The sequence below is a fragment of the Mobula hypostoma genome, chromosome 1, assembly GCF_963921235.1.
Source record: "Mobula hypostoma chromosome 1, sMobHyp1.1, whole genome shotgun sequence".
NCBI lineage: Eukaryota > Metazoa > Chordata > Chondrichthyes > Myliobatiformes > Myliobatidae > Mobula > Mobula hypostoma.
Window position 1 is genome coordinate 158,269,217 of NC_086097.1, and position 18,589 is coordinate 158,287,805.

The 18,589-nt window shown below is 40.7% G+C and overlaps 1 protein-coding gene across 7 annotated transcripts in view; it reads left to right on the forward strand.

Annotated features, from left to right (window-relative positions):
- tsnare1 (T-SNARE Domain Containing 1) overlaps positions 1 to 18,589 on the forward strand; it is a 1,025,035-nt gene that overhangs the window by 136,554 nt on the left and 869,892 nt on the right. The window lies entirely within an intron of this gene.

Consider the following 18,589-nt stretch of genomic DNA (forward strand, 5'->3'; position numbering starts at 1 on the left):
AGTGTGTGGGCCATGGCAGTCAAAGCTGAATCTGGGCGTGGCACCTAATGCTGATGGTGACAGGTATGCATGGGTGAAATTAAAACCTTACTTGCAGTAGCATCAAAAGCACATAGCATTCATAACAAAACCATGTATTAAGCACCAATTATACTTGAATTTTAAGAAAAGGAACATAACTAGAACAAAAAAGAATCAAATCCATTTTAGTGCAGGGTGAGCATGGTGTTGCTAAGCTGTAGTGATCTGGGTTACGCCGGTTCAAAAATGGAAGTAGCTGTTTTTGAACCCTGTGATGTGAGACTTGAAGGTTATGTACCTCCTGCCTGATGATAGCTGTGAGAAACTGGCATGGACTGGATAGTGGTAATCTTTGATGACAGATGCTTGGAGCAGCACCTCCTGTAGATACTACCAATGGTGGGATTTGCTCCCGCAGTATCTTGTACAGCTAGTTCCCATATTAGGCCATAGGTAATGATGTAACAGGTATGTTACTTGGAGGAACCTGCAGGTAATGACAAGCTTGTGAATCTACTGCCCCATTTATGGACTCAGTAAATTATGTAACATGGGTGGTTTAATGCAGTGCAGTTTATATCTAATACAAGCTTCAGTCACAATAGTTATGGAAATAGTATTCATTGAAACTTAACTTGGGGTTCATGACACCAGATTAAATCCTACTTTGATATGACTTCATGAGTTCAGTTCTTTTCTCTATCTTCGGATGAGATAGCAATAAGGTCTAGTGTCAAATGTTCCTGGTGAAATCTAATCTGAGCATAATCAGTGAGTAAATGCCTTTTAACAACATGGTCAGTGATACCTTCCATCAAATTAATCTTGATTGAAATGTGACAACTTTCAGTAAGTAGCTGGATTAGATTTGACATTTTTATGTGAACACAACATACTTGAGCAATCTTTCACATCACTGTGTGGATGACAGCTGTAACTGTGCTACAACAGAATGGCTAAAGGCATGCCCAGTTCTGAACTGTGGTTGTATCCATTGGTCTCGGCAATTTCGTGATATAATTTCACGTGAATTGATTTGAACAAAATTGGCTTTTTGATGACTGGGACTTTGGACAAAGCCAAGATAGATTATTTCATTCTTGCTTCCAATTGAAGTTGGATGAAAAAGATTCAACTTTGTCTTTGGCACCTCACCTGTGAGCTGTTTAAATATTCACCACCATTAGTGATTGGATTTGGCATGTCTGCAGAGCTTTGATCTGACCTGCTGTCCATTTGTACTATTTACCTCTGTCCAAGGCATGCGACTTTTACTGAAAAGTTGCATTTAGTCCTACATTACATCTTCACTGGATTGCCACCTCGTTTTCGGGTATACTTGTTCTGCATACTTGGCTGCAGGTACACGGTGACATCTGTGATGTGTTGCTGCTAGGTGGAATGAAAACTTCAGGAGAGGGTGGGTTGTCCATTAAGTGACTTGCTTTGTTCTAGATGGTGTTGATCTTATTGAGAGTTGTTGAAGCTGCTTTTGGGCAGACAACTTCAGAATATTCAGTTGTATTCTTGACTTGTGCTTTGGAAATAGCAGGAAGACCTGGAGATTCCGGAATCAAATCACTTGCCGTAGGGTATAGTATCTGACATTCTGTTGCAGCCACTGCGTTCATGCAGGTTGTGTTTAGATGGTTGCCTCTCTGACTGGAAGCCTGTGACAATGTTGTGGTGCAGTAATTGGTGGTGGGTCTGTGGTTGTTTGTCATCTATATCAATCGTCTGGACGATAATGTGGTAAACTGGATTAACAAATTTGTGGAAGGCACCAAGATTGTTAGTGGACAAAGAGGAAGGCTATCAAAGCTTGCAGTGGGATCTAGACCAGCTGGAAAAATGGGCTGCAAAATGGCAGTTGGAATTTAATGCGGACAAGTGTGAGGTGTTGCACTTTTGGAGGACAAGCCAGGGTAGGTCTTGCATGGTGAGTGGCAGGGCACTGAGGAGTGCAGTAGAACAGAGAGATCAGGAAATACAGATCCCTAATTCCTTGAAAGTGGCGTTGTAGGTAGATATGGTCCTAAAGAAAGCCTTTGGCTTCATAAATCTGTGTATTGAGTACAGGAGTTAGGATGTTATGTCAAAATTGAATAAGAGGTTGGTGAAGTCTAATTTGGACTATTGTATGCAGTTCTGGTTACCTTCTTACAGGAGAATTTCATTCAGATTGAAAGAGTGCGGAGAAAATTTACAAGGATATTGTCAAGAATTGAGAACCTGAGTTACTGAGAAAGGTGAATAGGTTAGGATGTTATTCCCCAGACCATAGCAGAATGCGGGAAGATTTGATAGAGGTATACAAAATTATGAGGGATATAGATACGATAAATGCAAACAGCTTTTTCCACTGAGGTGGGGGAGACTAAAACTAGAGGTCATGGGTTAAGGGTGAAAGGTGAACTGTGTATGGGGAACATGAGGGAGAACTTATTCGCTCAGAGGGTGGTGAGAATGAGGAAAGAGCTGCCAATGTAAGTGGTGGATGTGGGGTCCATTTCAACATGTAAGAGAAGTTTGGATAGGTACATGGATAGGAGGGCTACAGAGGGCAATGATCTGAGTTCAGGTCAATGGGACTAGGCAGATTAATAGTTTAGCACTAACTGGATAGGTCAAAAGACCTGTTTCTTTGTGCAGTGTAAAGCCTATAACTCAAAAAAAAGATGGATAAATATGTGCCTTCTGCTTTATTTTGAAAGGTCCCATTCACCTACTGGTTCCCAAAAACCTCAGGAATGGTTTCCTGTCTGTGCTTCTGCAGCCTTTCAGCGCATTCCATTGCAGAATATATCCAATCCATTTGCAGCCTCCTCATCGCTCTCTTAAGGCTGTTCTTAGTCTTTATGGACAATGCCCCTAAGTGGCAGTCTTTCTTAGAAGTGTTTCAAGGTGGCTAAAATTGAAACTTTGTCTGACCTTGATCTAAGATTTTTGTATGCACAGGACCATTTAAAGAATATTGCAGCAATGAACATGCAGTCTGTGCAAATTCTTGATTCATTTTTAATGCAATTTTAAGAAAGTGTGTGTGAGGATGTAACAAGCAGAGAATATAAGGAGGCACTGGACACAGAAAATCAGGGGCAACACACTGTGGACAACATGGTCATATGGACAGATAATTTCGTAATTGACTATCCTGGCTTAGCTTTTATCTATTCTGCTTGATCCTCTGAGTTCCTCCAGTACCTTGTGTTTCTTCAGACTTCAGATTCTGCTCCTGTTGTCTCCAAGTTCTTGAATCCCTCACTTTGTTCAGCAGAGCAACAAAAATTAATAGAAAAAAAATTAAGTTCCATTTCTTCAGCTGTATTACATTGCAAGTGGAAGCTATTCATCTGTAATATAATAATACAGTAATTTTCTAAATACAAGGGATTCTACTGAATCTGGAAATCCTGAGCAACTAACAGAAAATGCTGGAGGAACTGAGCAGGACAGGCAGCACCTATGGAGTGGGAAAAAAAAACTGTCAACGCTTTGGGCCAAGACCCTTCATCAGAACTCCTAATTTTCTAATTTGTTTGGACAAGGGAGCTCAGTTTTGCTACCTATTGGAGCTAAAGTCTATGCAGAGTATGAGATTTCTTTGTCTCCTAAGCCAAAGCTTAAAACAGTAACCTGGTCATTGTTATCTCACTGTTGCCTGTGAAGATTTGTTTGTGTATACTGATACTTACCTTGGTTCTGCATTGGTCACAGATGATTAGAAGCAACAGCTATAGCAACAGTATTAAAAGAAGGGAGAGTGAAAAAAGAGAATCACAGTAATCAGCTTGATGTCACTTGACAGGGACATATAGAAATCAGTTTTTAGGGGGCATACTGGCGTTTAGAAAATTATTATACAAGATAAATCCAATACAGTTTTAAGAAAGTGATTGATGATGTAACAAAATGAGCAGGTAAGGCAGTTCTGGTACAAAAATTAAGGAGGTTACGGCATTGTGAACAATATATTAGTATGGATAAAGCATTTGTTAATAGGCATTAAAGGCACTTGCATACTGGTTGTGTTCTGCAATTATTTATAGGATATCAAAATGATTGGCACCAGATTCAGTTATTTGCCATTTATGTTAAAGACAGATGAAAGGACATGTTGAAATTTGCTGATTATGAAAAACAAAGTAAATGAATATTCAGTGGTACACTGACAAATTTTCTAAATGCCGAAATGTTCCAGATGGAGTCTAATTAGAAGAAATGTGAGGTATTAGAAGGGAGAGGGTAGCATTTTTTTGAAGGTGAGTTATAAGCAAATTTTGATGCCCAGATGGAACTGTAAGATAAACATGTAGAAAAAAAAAGTGGTTCAGCAAACAAGTGATCAATTTCAAAGTTCAAAGTTTAATTTATTATCAAAGTACATTTATGTCACCATATACTACCTTGAAATTCATCTTCTTATGGCCATTCACAATAGATACAAAGAAATACAATGGAATCAATGAAAAACTATGTACCTACAAAAACGGAGAAACAACCAGACTGAAAAGGAAGCTAATTTGTGAAAATACAGAAAGGGGTGATAAATATTATTGAGAACATGAGTAGATGAGTAGTAGAGAGTGTGAAAGTGAGTCCATAAGTTGTGGAATCAGTTCAGTGTTGAGGTGAATGAAGTTATCCATGCTAGCTCAGGAGTCTGATAGTTTAAGTGTTGTAACTATTCGCGAACCTGGTGGTCTGGGGAAACATTTCCCAATTGAAAGCTGTGATCCTTCAGAATTTTCTACGATAAAATCTGTGGTTTCATAGAGTATATTCTCAGGGTTATATATGAGAACATATGTGTATTTTGATAATATATTTATGATGAACTTTGAGAAAGATTTTAAACTCCAGAGTTTCAAGTGATATAGGAACATATTGCAAAAGGAGAAGGTGATTAAGGATATTTCTGAATGGTGGATCAGGCTTAGGCAACTTTCCAGTCTTACTGCTATTTTGTAAATTCTTACTTTACGGCTGTGATCACAGTTCAGAAGTACTTTATCGGCTGAAAAGAACTGTGCGCCATCCTAAAATCAAAGTTCAAAGTGCATTTATTATCAAAGTATGTATACACTATATAACAGTGAGATTTGTCTCCCCATAAGCAGCCGCAAAACAAAGAAAGCTCAAGAACTTTTAAAAAAAACGACCATCAAACTTGTTGTAAATAAAGTGTTATTAAATCATGAACAATGATAAAGAATGGTAAAGAAATGCAGATTTTAAATGAGTCCAGAACAAATCAGAATGTACTTTCACACTGAATGCAAAAAGGGGGAAAAAGTGATGGTGCAAATAAATGCACTGTCTCAAAGTTTGCCAGATTTAACGTCTAGACTTGGAACACTGTGTTAAAGAGTGGGATGGGAAGGGGAAGTACATTTTGAGCCAGGAAGCGCATTAAATAGCTGGTGAGCAACATTAGAAAATGGTTCATTTAGGATTATTTAGGATTATTTATAGTGTTTTGATGGGGCATGGTTTACAGGTGGCAAGGTGAAAACCAGAATCTGTACTGATAAAATTCAGTCTGAACTCAAAATAGTTGAGAAACACAACTGCAAAACAATTCTTGCAATATTTAAACTAGAAGGGCTTTACGGCTTTCTTCAAGATCTGGATTCTTAGCTTGACAGTAGTATGAAGGGCAATTCTGGGTGTAGTTTCAGGGGGTGAAGGAGTATTCGTGTGAGAGTTAACCATAGAAAATGCAGGAAGAACTCAGCAGTTCAGGCTACATCTAGTAGGAGAAATCGATGTTCATGCTATCAGGTTGGAGGCCACCTAGACAGAATATGAGGTATTGTTCTTCCACCATGATAGTAGCCTCATCATGGCAGAAGAGGAGCCCATGGACTGACATGTTGGAATGGGAATTGGGGTAAGAATTAAAATAATTGGCCACTGGGAATTTCTGCTTTTGCCAGATGGAGTGGAGGTGCTCGACAAAACAATCTCCCAATATGAGTCAGGTCCCAGTGCACATCAGGAGCACTGGATACAATAGACACCCCCAATAGATTAGCAGGTGAAGTGTTGCCCTACCTGGAAAGGCTGATTGGGGTCATGAATGGGCAGGTGTAGTGTTTCTCTTGTTTGCAAGGGTATGTGACAGGAGTAAGATTAGTAGGTAGGGATGAAATAGACAAGGAAATCACAGAGGGAGCGATCCCTGTAGAAATTAGAGAGTGGGGGTGGTGTAAAGTAAAGATTTGTTTGGTGGTAGGACCCTGTTGAAAGTGTTTATTATGAAAGTGAACAAAGATGAAGAAGGCAAAAATTTTTCATTTAACTTCTGGTGAGAAGCTAATGAACTGAAATGCTGGTTGTTTCTTTCTAAACAGATGATGTCTGTCCGCTGATAATTTACAGTATTTTCTGTTGTATTTCAAATTTTCCACATCTGCAAGGGTTTTATTTGGCTTTCAGTGAAATTTTTAAATTGAGAGAAAGAAAATTGTATTCATCTGAATTATCATAATGCAGGAATGAACTAGAACCAGCATGAAAATGGGTCCTTCTCCCATCGAGTCCGTCCTGACCATCAGCCACTCCTGCATTTTCATCAACTCTCCCATTATCGTACCACCCACCTTGTCATGATGCTGGTCAATCTTAGAGCCAAGGGAGGTGCTCACAGAGAACCAAAGGTTCAATGTCAGCATGTTCTAACAAATTATAAGAGTGATACTGCAAAAGTAGAATCTCCAAATAATCAAATGCATGCATGTAGGCAAAAGTAGGAAATGGAAACTTGTGTGAGATCTTAATGCAGGAAAATGTGTAGAGGAATGTAAGAAGTTGTATGAGAGAAATAGGAGCAAAATAAGTTAAACACTTGTTTGAACCATTCAATCAGATCATGTCTGATAAAGTTTTGGCTTCAACACTACTTTCACGTTCTCTCTTCCCATTTTTCTGACCATCTTTTGAACTGTGCAACCTTTACGCAGACTTCGAGGCATGCAACACAACACCAGCCATGAACTCTACCCTCTTCCCAGGTGAACAGCCACTGTCTGTAACAGAGCAGAGGTGAGAAGGACTCTGCAGAGTCAATCCCCGTAAGGTGGCTGGGCCAGACAGCATCCCAGGCTGAGTACTAAGGAAGCATGCACACCAACTCACTGGCGTCTTCTTGGACATTTTCAACACTTCATTCATCCAGGCTGCTGTCCCCACATGCTCCCTGATTCAGAGAGGAGGTGGAAGAACTTGAGCCTGAAGCCAGGCAAATAAACTCTTCCTTAATGTCAAGAAGACAAAGGAGATGGTTATCAACTTCAGGAGAACTCGCACCACTCACACTCTTCCCCCAGCCCCCCGCTTCACATCAGCAGCACAACAATGGAAATTACTAGCAGTTTCAAACTCCTGGGAGTGTACATCATACACAACCTCTGATGATCCCAGATTACATCCTACATAGTCAAGAAAGTTTACCAATGCCTCTACTTTCTGAGGAGGCTGAAGAGAGATGGACTTTGCACAACTGTACTCACATTATTCTACAGATGTGTAGTAGAGAGCATCCTAACAAACTGCATCCTTGCTTGGTGCGGAAACTACAGTGCGTTAGACAGGAAGGCTCTACAACTGGTAGTCAAAACTGTCCAATGCATCACTGGCACTAGCCTACCCACCATCAAGGGCAGATATATAGAAAGGTGCCAGCAAAGGGCCAGTAACATCACGAAGCCCCCCACACACCTTGATTGTGGACTATTTGTCCCACTTCATTCAGGGAGGGGGCTACCTAGCATCCATACCATAGCAGTCAGACTGAAAAACAATTGTATTCCCCAAGCTGTGAGACTAATCAACACCTCCACCCATTAACTCCATACCTATTTTATTATTTCCCATTATTTAGCGGCACTTCATGGACATACAATTAATCTATGTATATAAACTATCTTATTTATTTACATCATTTGTGTGTGATTTTTGTTATTATTGCGTTCTTTATCTTTTGTGTTTTTTGTGTTGTTTCGGATCTGGAGTAACAAATATCTTGTTCTCCTTACACTTGTGTACAGGAAATGACATCAAACAATCTTGTGTCTCGAATCTCTCTTAAGGTTAAATATCTGACAATTCACCTTTGTATTTAATTCAACAATTTCATCTCTACAGCTGTTTGGGTAAAGTGTTCCATTGCCTTTGAAGAGAAGAAATTCTTTCTTGCTTGTGTCTGCTACAGGTGATCTCATACTTGTAGACGGCACATTTTAGTTCTGCATGTCTCATTAGTGGAATCGTGTTCTTGACATTCAGCTTGTCCAAACGCAGAAGTCTTTTGGGTCTAAAGGAGAATGGAAAGTTAGATCTGTTATTGTCCTTGTGGTTGTGTAACTGGATCGTAAACAAGTAGCAATTCATAAGACTTGATAATAAAGAGGAATGATTCAGACTTCAATGCACGATGATAGAAGACATAGAAAAATTGCTATTTTAGTTGAAAGTGAGGAAGAAATCTTTATTTTGCAAGAAGGCAGAATGCAAGTACTACATGTATTTCTGGTCACTGAACGCTGAGGAGATTTATGAAGGCATTGCTAATGTTGAAAACTTTTTGTTTGAGCAGGAGAGATTAAAGGAAGATTTAGCTGAGTTGTCTAAAAAAAAATGGGTGTCCCAATTAGACTGGAATAGAAAGGTCTCTTTCCTTTAGTAAAGGGAAAAGTTAATTTATTATTGTCACATGTACCAAATTACAGTGAAAAACTTACTTTGCGAAGTGAAACAGTAACAAGATGGAGAATAAAGTATAAAACCTATTGAAAAAGTGCAGTGCAGGTAGTTAATAGTAGACTGAGGTCAAAAGTCAGTCTTGTCCTCCTAGGGTATTGTTCAATAGCCTTATTGAAGTTGTCCTTGAGCCTTGTATGTGTACGTGCTTTCAGGTTTTTCTATCTTCTGTCTGATAACAAAGGGGAGAAGAGAGAAAGAGCGTGATGGGTGGGTTTTTGATTGTGCTGTTTGCTTCACCGAGGCAACAAGAAGTGCAGACGGAGTCCATGGAGGGGAGGCTGGTTTTCGTGATGTGCTGACCTGTGTCCTCAATTCTCTGCGGTTTCTTGCAGTCACGGGCAGAGATCTTGCCATACCGAGATGTGATGTATCCAGTATAATGCTTTCTCATGTGCATTGATAAAAGTTATTGAGTTTGATGGGATCATGCCAAATTTCTTCAGCCTCCTAAGGAAGTAGAGGTACTAGTGAGCAGTTGCAAGAAAAGTTGCATCCATCATCAAGGAACCACATCATCCAAGCCTTACTCTCTGGTCACTGCTGCCATCGGAAAGAAGGTACAGGAGCCTCAGGACGCACACCAGCAGGTTCAGGAACCGGTGGAGAAAACTTCACTTACCCCATCACTAAACTGTTCCCACAACCTCTAAACTCATTTTGAAGGACTGTTCATTTCATGTTATTGGTATTTATTGCTTATTTTTTATTAGTATTGAAATTTTTATTTGTATTTACACAATTTGTCATCTTTTACAAATTGGTTATTTGTCTGTCTTATTGGGTGCAGTCTTTCATTGATTCTGTTGAGTCTTTTGTGTTTCTCAGGGTTGTATATGGTGACACGTGTATTTTGATCATGAATTTACTTTGAACTTTGAACTTCCTTGGCTATGGCCTCAATGTGGTTATACCAAACAGGTTATTGGTGATGTTTGCTCCAAGGAGCTTGAAGCTTTCAACCCTCTTAACCTCCACTGTTGATGTAAACGGGAGCATGTGCACTGCCCCCTTCACCTTCCTGAAGTCAGTGACACTTGCTGACATTGAGAGAAAGATCAGTATCATGCACAATATCATGAGCCTCTCTTACTCCTTCCTGTAGTCCATTACTTGAGATATTACCTACTACAGTGGTATTACCTACAAACATAGATGCAGTTAGAGAAGAATCTGGCCAGAGTTGTGAGTATATAGAGATAAAGGACTGAGGACATAGATTATTGCGGCACCATTGTTGAGGATAATGATGGTGGAGGTGTTGCTACCAATCCTTATTGGTATCTGTTGATCATGAAGTCAAGGATCTTGTAGCAAAGGAGGTGTGAGTTGAGTCTTGGACTTCGGAGATGTGTTCAAAAACTGAAGAGCAATAGATTTAGAGTCGTAGAGTCATATAACATAGAAACAGGCCCTTCAGCACAAATGTTCAGTTCCATTCAAGGTTCCCATTTAAGCAAAGCCCATTTGCCTGTGTTGGGCTCATATTGTTCTAAACCTTTTATATCATGTAACTGTTCAAGAACCTTCGAAGTGTTGTTAATGTATCTGCATCAACCATTTCTTCTGACAGCTCATTCCATGTACTTATCACCCTCTGAGTGAAAAGGTTGTCCCTCGATTCCCCAACCCTGGTAAACTTTATGCAATGAATAAAGTCCCAACCTGTGCAATGGCTGTCTGTAACTCAGTCCCCTGTGTCCAAAGAACATCCTTGAAGGTCTCCTCTGCATTCTTTCCAGTTTAATAGTGTTTTTCCTATAGCAAGGTGACCAAAACTGAGCACAGTATTCCAAATGTGGATTTTCTGTTGTAAGACAACAGGAACTCATAATTTGTATACTCAGTGCTCTGACTGAGAGAAGCTTGTGTGTTTTCATCTTTCACCTGTTCTTGCAAGGATATATTTACTACCCTGTTGACCTGTGACATCACTTTCAAGGAACTATACTTGTACTCCAAGATCCCTTTGTTCTGAATAACTTCCCAAACTCCTATCATTCATTGAGAATGTCTTACCCAGATTTGTCTTCCCAAAATGGAACACCCCACATTCATGGAATTAACCTCCATTTGAAGTAAGGAAAAATAAAATAAAGAAACTTGGTGAATATTTGGAATGAGCTGTCAGAGGAAGTGGAAGAGGCTGGTAAAGTTACAACATTTAAGACATTTCGACAGATAAATTATCATGAAGGTTCGGGGGCACGTGGGCAAAATACAGGGAAGAGGAATTAGCTCAGGCAAGTAATTTGGTCAGCATGTATAAATTGGGACAAAGGGCCTGCTTTTATGTTGCATGACTCTATGATTGTTGATGTTGGAAATCTAAAATAAAAACCGAAATTGCTGGATATATTCAGCAGGCCAGGCTGAGTTTGTGGGAAAATAAACAGAACTGATTTTTCAGGTTGAGTGATGGAGGGTCGAAGAATGTAGAACATGGAACAGTGCAGCAGAGGAACAGGTTCTTTGGCCCACGATGTCTGTGCCGACCACGATGCCTGTCCAACCTAACCCCATCTGCCCGCAAGTGGTCCATGTCCCTCTGTAACCTGCCCGTTTCTATGCTTGTCGAACCATCTCTAAATGTTGCCGTTGTATCTGCTTCCACCACTTCCCCTGGTTGTGCATGTCAGGCACCTAACACCCTCTGTGTAAGGAAAAGAAACAAAACTTACCTCACAGTGGCCACCCATTTAAATTCTGCTTCCCATTCCTGTTCCAATATGTCGATCCATGGTCTCCTCTGCTGTCGAGATGAAGCCACACTCAGGATGGAGGAGCAACACCTTATGTTTGTCTGGGTAGCCTCCAACCTGATGGCACGAACACTGAATTCTCAAACTTCTGTTAATGTACCCCCCCCCACCGCCTCTCTATTCCCCATTCCCTTTCTCCTCTCTCACCTTATCTCCTTGCCTGCCCATTGCCTCCCTCAGGTGCTCCTCCCTGTTTTTCTTTCTTCCATGGTCTTCTGTCAGCTTCTATTACATTCCAAAATCAGAATCAGAATCAGCGGCATGTGATGAGAAATTTGTTAACTTAGCAGCAGCAGTTCAATGCAATACATAATCTAGCAGAGCGAGAAAAATAATAATAAATAAAATAAAACAAAACATAATAAATAAACAAGTAAATCAAATTACATATATTGTATAGATTTTAAAATATGTGCAAAAACAGAAATACTGTATATTTTTAAAAAAAGTGAGGTAGTGTCCAAAGCTTCAATGTCCATTTAGGAATCAGATGGCAGAGAGGAAGAAGCTGTTCCTGAATGGCCGAGTGTGTGCCTTCAGGCTTCTGTACCTCCTGCCTGATACTAACAGTGAGAAAAGAGCATGCCCTGGGTGCTGGAAGTCCTTAATAATGGACGCTGCCTTTCTGAGACACCGCTCCCTAAAGATGTCCTGGGTACTTTGTAAGCTAGTGCCCGAGATGGAGCTGACTAGATTTACTGTTTTCTGCAGCTTCTTTCGGTCCTGTGCAGTAGCCCCTCCATACCAGACAGTGATGCAGCCTGTCAGAACAGTCTCCACGGTACAACTGTAGAAGTTTGTGAGTGTATTTGTTGACATACCAAATCTCTTCAAACTCCTAATAAAGTATAACCACTGGTGCCTTCTTTATAACTACATCAATATGTTGGGACCAGGTTAGATCCTCAGAGATCTTGACACCCAGGAACTTGAAGATGCTCACTCTCTCCACTTTTCATCCCTCTATGAAGATTAGTATGTCTTCCTTTGTCTTACCCTTCCTGAAGTCCATAATCAGCTCTTTCATCTTATTGACGCTGAGTGTCAGGTTGTTGCCGCAGCACCACTCCACGAGTTGGCCTATCTCACTTCTGTACACCCTGTTGTGACCACCTGAGATTTTACCAACGATGGTTGTATCGTCAGCAAATTTCCCTTCTCCAGCCCTGCACCTCTTTCACCAGTCAACTTCCCAGCTCTTTACTTTCGCTCCCCTCTCAGTTTTACCTGTCACCTAGTGTTTCTTCCTTTCCTTCCCCCAACTTCTAGATCTGACTTTTTCTCCAGTTCCGCTGAAGGGTCTCATTCTGAAATGGTGACTGTTCACTCTTTTCCATAGATGCTGCCTGGTCTCCTGAGTTCCTCCAGCATTTTGTGTGTGTTACTTGCCTCCTAAACCTCCTTTAAATGTTTGTTGCCTTACCTCAAAGCTATGCCCACTAGTATTTGGCATTTCAACCTTCAGAAGATACGAGTAACTATCTCCCCTATCTGTCTCTCATAATTTTAGATACTTCTATCAGGTCACTCATCAGACTGCTTCAGATCACCCAGACTCTCCTTACAGCTGCAACATCCTGGAGAACCTCTTCCTGTATGGCTGCGACCAAAACTATACACAATACCCCAAATATAGCCTAATCAAAGTTCTACACAGCTGCAACTTGTCTTTGCAACTTTTATATTCAACACCCTGACCAATGAAAACAATATGCCACCTTTACCATCCTACTTACAGGTGTTGCTACTTTCAAGGAGTAATTGATTTGCTCCCCAAGTCCCCCCCTCCGTACATCAGTATCCTTGGAAGTCCTGCCTTTTACCATACTTCCTTCTTGTATTTCACCTCCCAGTTTGCAGCATTTCACTTGTCCAAATTCAACTCCATAAATGTTAACTCTGTTCCTTTTTCCACAGATGTGGTTTAATTTGCCAAGCATTTGCTGCATTTTCTGTTTTTATTGCAGATTGAAGGTACTTGGTAGGATGAGAACAGGATAAAGGAAATATTTTCATTCAGAACATTGTAGACATCTGCCTGAAAGGAGGGGAGAGGATAAAACTCTCATTCGTTTTCTCCTTTTGCTTGTTCTTTCTTTCCTTTCTTTTCTATAGGTGTACACCTCAGATAAATATTATGTGGAAATTTGAGGCAAATATGATTGTATGATATATATGTACAATATCTGAAATACATCTGATGGAAATGTCTGTTTAATGATGAACTTCAATAAAAAATAAATTACAAAAAAAAGATTTATGTTCAAATTGTATTTGGATGTGCAGTCTAAGACCTCTGTGGAGCAAGTTTTGGAAAATGGGATTAGGTGAGAAGCTCTTTATTTTGATTAGGCTGGAACAAATATGACTGCTTATTCTTTCAGACATTCAGAAGGTGCTTGGCAACCTGTTACCAGTGGGGTGTATGGGGTGTCAGGGAGGGGTAGCACCTCTGGTGGGGGAACATGTCGCGTCCTTTTCAAGGTGGTTAGTCCACCTTTGGTCCCCACCTGGCACTCAGCTCTCACCTGTGGCTCCCCGTAGCTGTTTGTATGCGACAGCGGCCACACCCCGGGCAATGGCTTTGACAAGCCGGCTAAACCAGGTGAGGGTAGCCGATGGGTCTCAAACCCTCAGTGAGATAGCGAGTTGTCTATCCCAGCATGTGAAGACAGACTCCGGCAGATTGAGCGGACGAGACCAATGGAAGGCCCAATGGTCAAGAAGGAGGTCTCTGCAAGCGTCGTGGAACGTGTAGAGCACGACAAGACACAGAAGACGTCCTGGTCATCCACTGCACCTAGTCCCATCTCCAGCCGTCTCGACTCTGTCTTGCCACTGGATCCAGATGGGAATTGGGAAGAGAGCGTGAGGCTGACACTGCGCAACTCTCCTTCACTTAAATCCAAATTGTGCTAGTTTCGACACCATCATAATAGTGTCAAGGTCCTCATTGATGTCGACGATGGATGAACAACCAGTGGGATGCCACAAGGATTTGTTTACATTATGTGTTGGAGGAATAAAGTGAATGGACATTTGGCCAGATTTGTTGATTACATAATAATAAGTGGGAAGGTTAACTGATGAGGCCGGTGACATAGAGAGAGATATTGATAGGTTAGATAGGCAGGCAAATGATTGGTGAAAGGAAAGTAATCCAGGAAAATGAGCAGTCCTTTATGTTGAGAAAGAAAATTCCTATTCCTTGTGTTCTTTATTTAATTATGCAATCTATCTCTTTAGAATTGCTGTATAAAAGCACTCCCTACCTTTTGGGTACTAGTGTCTGCAGATAACCTTCAGAGAAGTGCTCTGATAGGAATCTAAGGATATTGTGAACAATTCTTGTTGCAAAAAAGAACCTGAAAATATTTTGGCTTTGTGTGATGTGAAAGTGAGTTTTAGCGGTGCTTCAGGCCATAATTACCTCTCACATAGGCAAACTGTGGCTGCAAATTTACCCTAAATTTACATGTTTGGTTTGACATTTTCTTGAAAACTGTTTCCACATTAAGTGAACTTTGAAGTGTACATGTTTTTATCATTCTTAAAGACTTTGATATTTCAATTTTAATCTCATGTCTTTGTGGTCTTTAGTCCTAATTGCACTCATCTCAGCCTGGGCATCAGTCCTGGCTGCACTTAACTTTTGTGGTAATGGAACTTCTATATTGTCAAGGTCTTAAACGTAGTGGCGATGCTTGTAGGCAGCCTCTGCACCTCAGCCAGTGCATGTATCACCCATCAATGTCTAGTCCTCCAGCTCAGGATGTTGTAGAACTGGATCTACACTTTGTGGTGATTCTTGCTACAAAGGATGAGATCAAATGCAGAGACATCTTAGCTCCAGTGCATTCAATGCAGGGTGCAGGAGTAGAATTAATGAATCTTCTTACCTGTGAGAAAGCTATAATAGCAGACCTCTATCACCAAATCTTCATGAACCGTTTTCTGTGAGTTTGGTGGTAAGAAACATTGGTTTTCCATTTGCACAGAATTTGGCCCATACCTCTCATTAGAAGTATCCCTCTGTTGCAATGTAGAAGGCTGGTTTCCTGAAACATACTTGCCATGATTCTTTGATTTTTGTAAGGTGTTCTGTTCTCTTTAGATCTTTTGCGTGTGCTGTGGTGTTTTCTAAAGGCAGTGCTAGATGGCTGCTTATTGCTATTAACCATTGCTTCGCATGAAGGTGGAAGAAATTTGCCTTCTGAACTCTAACTTGACGGCTTCGGTGGTTGCAGTCAATTTTTCATCAGAGTGCTTTGTATGCTTAGTAAAATCAGTTTAAATGTATACATGGTGTATTTTCCAGCTTGATTTGAATCAATATAGCTGAGGTTCTATTGATGAAAATCAAATTCTTGGAGGGTTCACTCCGTTGTCAAATCCTTGGCTCTTCCACCAGCAGCAGCTATATGATTTTCTTTCCCTTTTTTACTCCCACTCCTTTGGGACACATTATCTCCCCCCCCCCCCGCCATGAGTGGAATCTGAGTGGAGGCCCTTGAGGTCAAATTTCTGTTCATCCCATCAGACTTATAAATGTTTCTGGACTTGTTGACTTGATTTGCATGTTATTTTTGAGTTGGTGTGTACTCATCATTTTTTTGTTGCACAGAAATCCTTTTCAGAAATTGGCATGTCTGTTGTTTGAAGGTTATTCTAGCAGTTCCCGGACCAAGTCAGTGCTTAAGTTCTAATTGAAAGTACATCATGATTTGCTTCTCATTCCCTGCTGGAAAACTTGGACAGAATCGCTGTCAAGTAAGCTCATGTGTTGCCTCTAGAGAGCAGCAAACAGAGCTGCTGCCTCCCAGAGTCAATCAGTCCTAATCTCCGGGGTTGTCAGTGTGGAATTTGCTTGTTCCTCCTGTAACTGTGTGGTTTACTCTGGGTTCTCTGGTTTCCTCCAACATCCCAAAGTCATGTGGATTGGTGGGTTCATTAGCTACTGTAAGTTGCTGAAAGTTTGAAGCTGAGTAGCTGAATATGGGAGCAGTTGATGAGAATGTAAGGAGATGAAAACTGGCTTATTTAAAGTGGGTGTGTAGACTTTGTAGGCTGAAGGGCCTGTTTTCATGCTGTATGATTCTATAAAAATATCAAAAAACTTTAATCCCTCCTTCCATTGAGGATTAACCTCAAATTAAGAAAGAGTGAACCAGATGAGGTAGTAATATGTTGAGGTTTGAGGAGAAACCTTTACACCCAGAAAATGGTTGAAATCTGGAATGTACCATGTTTAGTAAGTATTTAGATAAGCACTTGAATTATCAACACATTAGAAGCTGTAGGTCATATGCTATTAGATGGAATTAATGTATTTGGCTACTTGATGATCAGCATGGACAAGTATTAAAGCTATCTAAAATGCTTCAAAGATAGAAGAACATTTTAGAAGTTAGAAGATGAGCCCGGAATAAAGGTCTTGGCCCAAAATGGCAAAAGGTTTATGCCCCTGCTGAGTTCCTTCAGCATTTTGTGTGTGTGTTGCTCATTTGAGAACAAGCAACGCACATAAAAGTTGCTGGTGAATGCAGCAGGCCAGGCAACATCTCTAGGAAGAGGTACAATCGACATTTCGGGCCGAGACCCAGGGTCTTGAAATGTCGACTGTACCTCTTCCTAGAGAGCTGTCTGGCCTGCTGTGTTCACCAGCAACTTTTATGTGTGTTGCTTGAAATTCCAGCATCTGCAGATTTCCTCGTGTTTGCTCATTTTAGAATCCAGGTTTAAAATGTAAACCATAAAAATTAGTAACTACGTTAAAAAGAAGCAAAGGATGGGATTTGTATTGGCAAAATTAATTGTGGAAAGGAGAATAAATTTGTTTATGGAGTTTATTAGATAATGTGCAGCAGGGAGGGAGTCCTGGGACTTGAAGCACAAGAATGTTTGTGAAAGAAAATTTTGAAGTAGAATATATCGGGGAAAGAGCTGGCATCAGGGACTGGTATAGATTGCTTCAGCTAGCAACTTGACATTGCAGGCATAATATTATTGCTTTCTGTGCTAAAATCTCCAAGCAGAAGCAGTGCCAGAATTGTCACCGTCTTCCTGGGAATTTCAGCAGTTTCATGCTTGCGGAATCCAATTCCACATGGGCAGGATTACTTCCCATTCTGCAGAGCAGAGATTCTGCAGGTTTTAAGTGATGCATTCAGAATCGAGAATGCACCTTCTGCAAAAGACTTCCCCAGTTGCAGGAACATAGATAAGTTGTGATAAGAACACTGTCAAAACCCCTCAGAACATTTCAGGACCATTCATATAACTTGGTGGTTCTTACTGAGTGTGGCATTTCTCTGTTGAGTTCTCAGTGGTATTTATCAGCAATACATTCTCATCCTGTCAGGTAGGGAGTCCCTGTGCTGTATCTGCTGGATGATACAGACTCAGCATAAGGGCCTGTACCTAGATTACTGCTTGAAGTCAAACCACAGGATTTTTAGCAACGTTGTTTGCCTCTGAGTAGAGTTAGGTACGTACCCAACAAATATCTGTAAACTCTGCAATGGATGTTACAATATAAGGCTTTTGCAATATAATCTTGTCACTGATAATGCATTAATTGATGCAAACTTAGCAATCCTTTAAATGCCACAGTGGATTTTTGGTTTGACTCCTGCGCCTTTTGACGTGTTATGTTTTGGCTGCACAATAAAATGAGGTCAGAAATATATCCAGAGGATGGTTAAAATGAACTCCCTCGAACACAATCCTGTTGAAGTGAATAGGAGAGATCAGTGGTGCCACAACACACAACTTGCTCATCCAGTCTGTGGAACAGTGTTGCCTGTACTGAACAGAGTGCCCCCTCATTGAAAGATCAAAGGTTTCCTCTCAAAGACTTTGAAAACAGTTGGAGCCATACCCTGGACTTCACAGGTCACAAAATTAGGAAATGACAGCATATCTCTACAGGTCCTCTCCAGGTGATGTCAGGGTTCTGTTTCTGAGAATTGTTGGTAACTTGAACTACATAGGTCCTCCCCAGCTTTCAAATGATCGACCTCTGAACAGACTGTACTTACGAT